At 35.4% G+C, this 8,357-nt stretch overlaps 1 pseudogene across 1 annotated transcript; it reads right to left on the bottom strand.

Annotated features, from left to right (window-relative positions):
• Positions 1-1,302: 1,302 nt before the first annotated feature.
• LOC143600391 (G-type lectin S-receptor-like serine/threonine-protein kinase At4g27290) lies at positions 1,303-5,933 on the bottom strand (annotated as a pseudogene). Its single transcript, XR_013147463.1, has 7 exons — positions 4,648-5,933; positions 4,447-4,575; positions 4,193-4,350; positions 3,031-3,241; positions 2,725-2,962; positions 2,511-2,658; positions 1,303-1,713 (listed from the first exon to the last, which is right to left on the bottom strand). The product of XR_013147463.1 is annotated as a G-type lectin S-receptor-like serine/threonine-protein kinase At4g27290 (transcript).
• Positions 5,934-8,357: the final 2,424 nt, after the last annotated feature.

Here is an 8,357-nt window from a genome sequence, read left to right as displayed (position 1 = left end):
GGGTCAGAATGAGTTTCAGGTTTTTTTTTTGAACGAGAATAGCGGCGGAAATATTTTTGTATTTTTAATTTTTTTTTATTTATATTTTGAGTTATCATTTTTTATTTTATTTTTTTGAATTTTTTTCTAAGGGTTTTTCTATTAAGATCAAAAACCCCTCACAAAAATATTCAAAAATAATACTAAACAATCATAACTCAAAATATAAATAAAAAACAAAAACAGTAAAAAACTAAAATGTTTCATCCGTTGTTCTTGTTTCATAAAAAAACCACTGAGAAATCAAACCGAAACCGAAAAATCGACGGAAATAAAATAAAAAGCCAAAACCGAACCAAAACAATCGAAATCAAAGAAATCGATCAAAACGAAACTAAAAAAAGTTGAAACCGAGCAAAAACGAAACTAAAAAACGGATAAAAACGAAATAAAAAACCAAAAACGAGTTCGGAATCGACCAAAAAGAAACAAAAACCCAACCCGTCCTGTGTGAAAACTCGTGTTTGCTTGAAACATGAACCGAACCCGTTCCAATCTCAAGCCCGTTTCGTGCAGAAACCTGTATCGTGCGGAAACCCGTTCCGATATGAAACCTGCCACATTTCCTTAGGACAGTAACCCACATCGACCCATTTCTTTGAATATGTCGACCCATTTTGACCCAAAAATAACAAGATGAAATTTCAAATGACCAATTTTAACCCATTTAATTAAATCTCTGACCCAAACCAACCCATTTAATTTTTAAAACAACCCAAATTGACCCATTTGAAATGATTTGGGTCAAGATTGTCGGGTTGTGACATTTTATAAAATATAATGGTGTATTAGTCTATAAAATATTAGGAGAGAAACCCTTACCTTGAGAATATGGTGGCTGCTTTTAAGCTTAACACAAAGTTGTGTAAACAGTCTAATGAGGAGACTAGAGGGGCAAGTTGTAAATGTTTGGAAGACCCTGAGCTAGTGAAAAAAAAAAAAGGAAAAGGCTAATAAAGGTTATATCGACGCCAAGAGAAAGGGGAGAAAAACGAAGCGGTGAATTTAATGGAGTTGAAGGCTTAATCAGGGATTCAAACATGCATGCTTCTACCGCGAAGCTTGAAAGAAAACGTTGGGAGAGGGACCTCGGGCCAAAAAAAAAAAACACCCTTCTATTTCATAATTTGCAAAACTCTTTCGTAAAAATTTAAGAAATAGATTAAGAATGCCCTAACTATACTAATATCCAAACTGTGGATAAAATAATGGCTACCGAACCACATACAAATAAATTAAAAACCAACTAATAATAAACTCAATTCACCTAATTACATGGCTATTTGGTTTTTTAGCTATCCACGCGAAGCTGCACGTGTTCCAAATGTCTTGATTTTGGACATATTTTAGATATAATATATTAGCATAGTTTATAGTTAACCTAGCACTAATGCTTAGTTCATTATTAAAACTTATTCTTTGCGAGCTTGAATATTGTGAAGTATCTTGCATAACCTCTCCAACGTAAAATCCGGGTTCTTTGGGTGCTGGCAATGGACTCTCACCCCCTAACATCAGAATCACGGAAGTCATATTCGGTCTATCTTTTGGGTGACGTTGAACACACAACAAACCAATATGGATAGATCGTTGAACTTGAGAGACATTGACTGATTCACCTATACACTTGGCAACCAAATCTAATGATCTACCTTCATTATGGAGTGTCCATGCCTGCCAAGATCAAATAACACAAGTTATATTGTCACAAGGCAATTTGCATTGAAAGAAGTAATATATTTGCTTCTGTTAGATTTTTTTAATGATTAAATGTTACACCTTACAAGAATTGAACATTTGACCTCTTATTTTATACCCTAACTACCTTACCACCCGACTCGTTCTATTAAGATAATAAATCCTTAATTTTTCTTACTAAATTTAACAAATAATGCTATTTCCTTTTTTTTCTATGATTTTTATTTAAGATAACTAGTTTTTTCTAATAGTTTTTAATATTTAATAAAAGCATATATTTTAATATTAACTTTCTTTTACGGAAAACTTATATTCAAAGTGTAACATTTTTCTAATATTAAGACACTGAGAATATTAATTTAATATGTATACATATATTCGCATTTCAATTAAATATATTTTGAAATATAGACAAGCTATATATTATATATTTTATAATACACTGAAGATAAAAATAATTACAGAAAATATAAATATAACTTAAATAAAAGTTGTAAAAGGAAAATAAAAACATTATATTGATTTTGACGAGGGAAATCGAGGCCAAAGACTGTTAAAATTAAAAGATGCCTTCTACCAGGGATGAAATCGGTACCGAAATATTCGATACGGTACCAGTATTGAAGGTAAAATTCAGAAAATACCGGTACCGGTCCTGAAACTCAAAACGTTGGTACTGGTACCAGGTACCGTACCGGTATCGAATTTCATCATCCCTACCTTCTACCCTTATATATCACTTGCAATTTCAAAATTACCATGACAAAACTTACGTGTCCAATAAGATTGTTGCAGTGTTGTTGATGGACGAATCCTCTGTTTTTCTCTCCACATGTAATTTCTAGCACTACACCGAAACTATATACGTATGATTTTGTCGAAAAAATACCATCTCCTGCATACTCTTGTGCCATGTATCCACTGCGAGGAATCAAAGTTAATGCATGTGATTCACAAGATAAAGAAGTTAGGGTAGAGGAATCTTACTATGTCCCAACTACTCTATGCGTGTTTGCTTCTAACTGCTTTCCTCCAAAAGTTCTAGCTGTGCCAAAATCCGATATCTTTGGTTTCATATCTGCGTCAAGCAAGATATTGCTTACTTTGAGATATCTATGTATGATTCTAAACCGAGAATCTTGGTGAAGATAAAGAATTCCGCGAGCAATGCCATTGATAATGTGGTAACGTGTAGGCCAATCAAGGAGTTTGTTTCGAGTTTTATCTGTGAATAGTTTGAACATTAGTGGTTTACTTGATACCTTTATATGTTTTTTCTTATCATTTATTTACCAAATATGAAGGAATCGAGGCCTTTGTTTAGCATGTATTCATAAATCAACAACTTTTCGGCTCCCTCTATGCAACACCCCAAAAGCTTGACAAGATTGCGGTGTTGTAGTCTAGGTATCGAGATGACTTCATTCTTAAACTCATGAAGTCCTTGAAAAGATGTTGTTGCTAGCCTCTTCACTGCTATTTCCTTTTCATCTTCAAGTACACCCTGAAATATAATTTAAATACATCTTCAAAGATTGCATGTTTTATGACTTCTTCCATCTAATCACAATGCGCACTTTTGATCACAATCATTCGTCATCATGTTAGTTGTTCAACATTTATTCTTTGAAAAGAAGACAAGATTCAAGAAAGAAATGAGATATACTAAATGAAAGATTAATCGGGGGACTATCGGAATTAATCGAGATTAAATTGGATAATTACTTGGCAATCAATCGGGATTAATTGATACCTAATTGGGATTTTTACAACCATGATTATATAGGTTCTGTAGTCTCCTTTGATGTCCAACTTATTGCGGAGATGTTATATATACGATGTTCTTCTTCTCTCTTATATACTTATAAATAAGAGAACTATATGTATGTATGCTGTATAACTGGAATAAAGAGTAACTAGTAGAGCATGTAAGCCGCCATATTTATATATTCACAAAGAGTAGTATTGTTAATCAAATGTCATGGAGGATATTTGTCTTTTCAAATTACGGATCACTAATTATTTTTATTGGTTCCATCATTTTAAATGACGGATCTAAGATGAAACTTTCATGTCAACGGACAAGATCTGACAACAACAGAACTACTTTTAAGATCCCCATTTCAAATGACAGATCGCCTAAAAAAAATCTCCTACAAACCATTTGTCTACTTAGAATTTTTCCTACTTTGAAAAAATATTCATCTATAATACACCTAGTGATTATACTATCTCCTTACTGAAAATGCATGGGCACATGGCACTCTCCTTCATTATCGTTGACTAAAGTTTGCTAGTTATATTCTTCTTATGCAAGTCGACTTGAGTTTTACTTTTATACATCTCCACTTTGGCATTAAATAAATCGATGTAAAGACGTGATAACACTAAAATCACCAACATAAAATATAAACACTATATGTACAATATAAAAGGTAATAAAAACATAGAATACCTTATAAACAGAACCAAAACCGCCCTCTCCCAATTTGTTGCTTATTGAAAAGTTGTTTGTAGCTTTAAGTAATGTAGATAAGCCAAACAATGGTAGCTCTAGATCTTCTCCACCACTTCTATTTTCAGGATCATGTTCAAACATGTTTTTAGATGTCCCTGTGATATGGATAACTCATTTAATTCAACTAGTAACACGAGGTGTATATAGGTTTTATGTGATTTAAATACATTTTAGGTATTCAAACTTCATACCTTGTTGATGCCGCTTCTTCATATTGAAACGATAAAATAAGCATATCAAAGCTAGGATGACCAAAACCAAAAATGCTACGGGGACTATAACTCGTACTCTTATCCCTGCACTTGAGTTGCTCGTGTTTTCTGTACCAAAACATGATGTTCATATCAATATTTTTGTGTGAAAAAAAAAGGCATGAATTGTAGTTGATTTACCTAACTCTGTAGATGGCATTCGTATATAAAGAGTGTCCCCGTTTTCAGCAAATGTTCTAATATCAATTAGGTCACCGAACCATAGCAAGCAACCACTCCCGGCCCCTGAGATATTCTAATGCGTGTAAGCACTACATGAACAATTGCTTTTGCACTTCATCTCACATTCCTCAAGGGTCATGGTCTGGTTATACCATGACCTCTGAGTGTCAGGTAACTTCAAGTTAGAATATTTGTTGAACCCTTCCCCGGGTCCATAGTCCAAATCGATAGTGCACCGACACCCTTGTGACGAATCTGCATCCCTCCGCTGAACAGGAGATTTGGGCTCAAACCCCTTCAAACATTCACAAACTGGGGAGTTATCAATGTTGCACCTCCCGAATGGCCCGCAAACATCATATCAATCACATTGATCGCTTTCAGGGGCCATATAAACGGTCCATTTTTGTTTGTGATCACTCCATATCAAGCGCTCTACACGACCATCTGGGTGTAACACCACCCGCGTTAAATATGAAGTATTTATAAGATCATAGTGGTAGTAAATTTCTCTTGGATTAATAGCAAATGTGAAATTGTAAATATGGTTCGGTCTCAAGTTAGGGTATCCGGTATACCTGAGTCCATTCCATGGACCACCGCGGAACTTTATCTCCAGGCCTTCCGTTAGGATCACTTGAGGATAGCCTCTGGTATCAATCCAATAAGAAAAATTACCCATAGCCAGATCATCGTCGGATTTCCATGACGTGAGGCGGTTTTCAACTCCGGTAACCACATTCTTGCCAAACTTCATTCCGGAAAGTAAAGTGTCTGTTTGAAAGTCGAAACTTTGCCATATGGGATTTTCTTGATTGCTGTCGTAAATTATAAAGTTGCCTGTATCTAGAAGCCGACCTATCGGATTCCTCAAAGATGTCCCTGATGAGTTCTATAGCACCGTGCCCGTGGTGGTGTCCCGGAGACTTAAAACATCCTAAAGGGTGAGAGTTAGCTCGCCAGAGGTATGTGTGAGTGGTGCATCCCTGTTGGCTACCCATACGACGGTTCGGTACGATCTTTTCTTGTACCAAATTCCGACATAATGGTTTGTGGAGTTCCCGGGGCTGAAGAACCCAAGTTCAAAGGTCTCTTGTGGCGAAACGATGGTATCATTATATCTAATGATTTGGTTTGCAGATATGGTGTCTTCACCAAAGGAAAAAGATATTGATGCATAAAATACAACAAATAAGCCAAAGATCAACTTGGTGTTAGTCACTCTTGTTTCCGCCATTAACGTATCAGTAATCATGCTTTTCTAATTCAGAAATAAGAACATCTTTGACGCATATAGTTTCTCTTTGAAAGGGAATATATATATATAGTACTTATATATTAGGATGATATATGTAATTATGATTATGATAATATTTGTATATTATTAAAAGATATTGTTTTTGAACCTATATAAGGGAAATTATTATAATGAGAAGAGGTACCAAAATTTTATACAATCCATCAGTTTACATACGTTCTCCGTGCAGTAACAGTTAACCATTTAAGTGCATATTTTCTTTCTTTGAAAGGGAGTTTTATTTTATTTATAAGATCTAATACATACGTGTTGGTGATATAATTCAAACTAATCTATGTTTAGTCACGAATGAGTCAATTGAGTTGTTAGTGTTGAAAATTAATTAAAAGTTGGAGCAGGACTTGGTCATTTATCTTTCCAAGAAGGCTAGAATATTGGCTGTATTTTGATTTAGTCATCAGTACCGTACTGTTACCATTCAAACAAGTAACACTTTGGTTATCTAAGTGGTGGTCTTATTTCTTTACTATTTTTTTAGGCATTTAATCTTTTGTTACAAGGGATGGCAATCTATGAAACGTTTACTAGCTTAAACACGTCACAAAAGAATAAAGCTTTTGTCGGTCCTAATTATCAACCAAGTTTGAATGAAAATCGTGGGTCACATTTAAGTATAGAGGTGGTCTCGCTAGTAGTGTACACTTTGTTTACAATGTTTTTTTTTTATAAATTTATAGGATTTATGTTTATTAGGGTTAAACCAAATTTTCAATCTACTACAACTGCAAGTAACTGGTTTATTATTCTCCCATATTTTGATTTCCCAGATCGATAATCAAACACGAACTAAACGACTAACTCTCGTTTATATTAATCAGAAAATATAACTCTAAAAATTGATTACAACTCTCAAACCCTAATTCGGTTTGACTCTTGATGAACCCTAACTTGGTTGCACCAACTTCACAATTCTAATGTCTAACCATAACTCGGCTTATATAGACTAACAAACTTGCTAGCAAAGACATTACCAAATATAATAAAACCCTAATTAATTCTTGGGTTGGGCTTTACACTTGGGCCAAACAACAATTAAGCCAACAATCACCCCCCCCCCCCAATTGTTGTATCCGACTCACCCCCTAATTTCCTACTCGAAATTGATGGATCTTCAACTTCACGTTTGTCATCCTTTTCTTGATTCTCCCAAGGCTTTTCTTGATCTCTTGCAATGTTCTTTAGGCTCCACTTAGCTTGAAGTAACACTTGCTTCGTTTGATCATTAAATGCCTTCCATTGGGCTTGAATCACTTTCTTGACCACGCACTTAGTTTCTTGAATACTCTTCTTTGGACTTTGAATTTTGGAACTTGGATCTTTGAATGGAATATGACTCTTAACCGGCTTGTCTTCTTTCAGTCCAATTCTTTGAAGATCCTGACCTGTAAAATTCTTCATTCCAATGCTAGCTCGTTTACCGGGACTTGTTATCTTGAGGCTAATCTTGTACAATCGGTTATTGGTCCTTGTCACCTTCATCAAAAGCTTACCTGCATCATCTCTAATGGTTAGCAAATCGTGTTTCATGTGAATCTCGCATCCACCTTCCGTTGCTTGATCAAGACTTATGATATTGCACTATAGGCTAGGGATGTAGTAGACATCGGTCAACAGGCGTTGCTCCCCTATTTTCCCTTCAATTAAGGCCGACCCTTTTCCCCGAATATCAATACAAGATTCATATCCGAACTTCACCGTTCCCGTTTCTTATTCATTCAATTCATAAAAGTACGCTTTATTACCCGTCATGTGATTCGATACTCCGTTGTCGAGATACCAAACATCTTTCTCCATCGGCTCAGTTTCGAAACGCTTTGGAATCACACCGTCTTCATTTAGTAAAACCGTCTTTTGAGCACCTTTTATCATGAATAAAGATGGATCAAAATCATCAACTTTGTTCAAATTAGATTCTTCATTTTTTTTCATACGTTCCGGACACATAGTCACAAAGTTACCGAACTCATCACAACAGTAACACTGAACCTATGATCTATCCTTTCTTCCCCGTTGACGATCATTGGTTTTTCTTTGACCCGTATACCTTGACCCACAATCTTGACCACCTCGGTTTTCACAACCATCATGGTCCTCATCGTCTCGATCTTAACCTCCTGTTTCATGACCTCTTCCACGCCCCTATGAACTCGGCCAACCCTCACCTCGGCTACCGGACTGATCATACGACTTGCCTTTATAACTACATTCTGATCGATTAAAAAGTAACTGACCTTGTGAATTTGAAACACGTTCTCTCCCTCGTAGACGTTTCTCAAATGCCTTAGTCTGACAATAGCATCTTCAAACATCATGCTATCGAGATCAACACTTTGCTCGATTGAGGCTACGA

Source organism: Bidens hawaiensis, unplaced genomic scaffold, assembly GCF_021521415.1.
Source record: "Bidens hawaiensis isolate Kalapana, Puna unplaced genomic scaffold, B.hawaiensis_p1.1 tig00054016_1, whole genome shotgun sequence".
In the NCBI taxonomy this organism is placed as follows: Eukaryota; Viridiplantae; Streptophyta; class Magnoliopsida; order Asterales; family Asteraceae; genus Bidens; species Bidens hawaiensis.
Note: the sequence above shows the minus strand (reverse complement) of the source record. Positions and strands in the feature narration are given on the sequence as shown.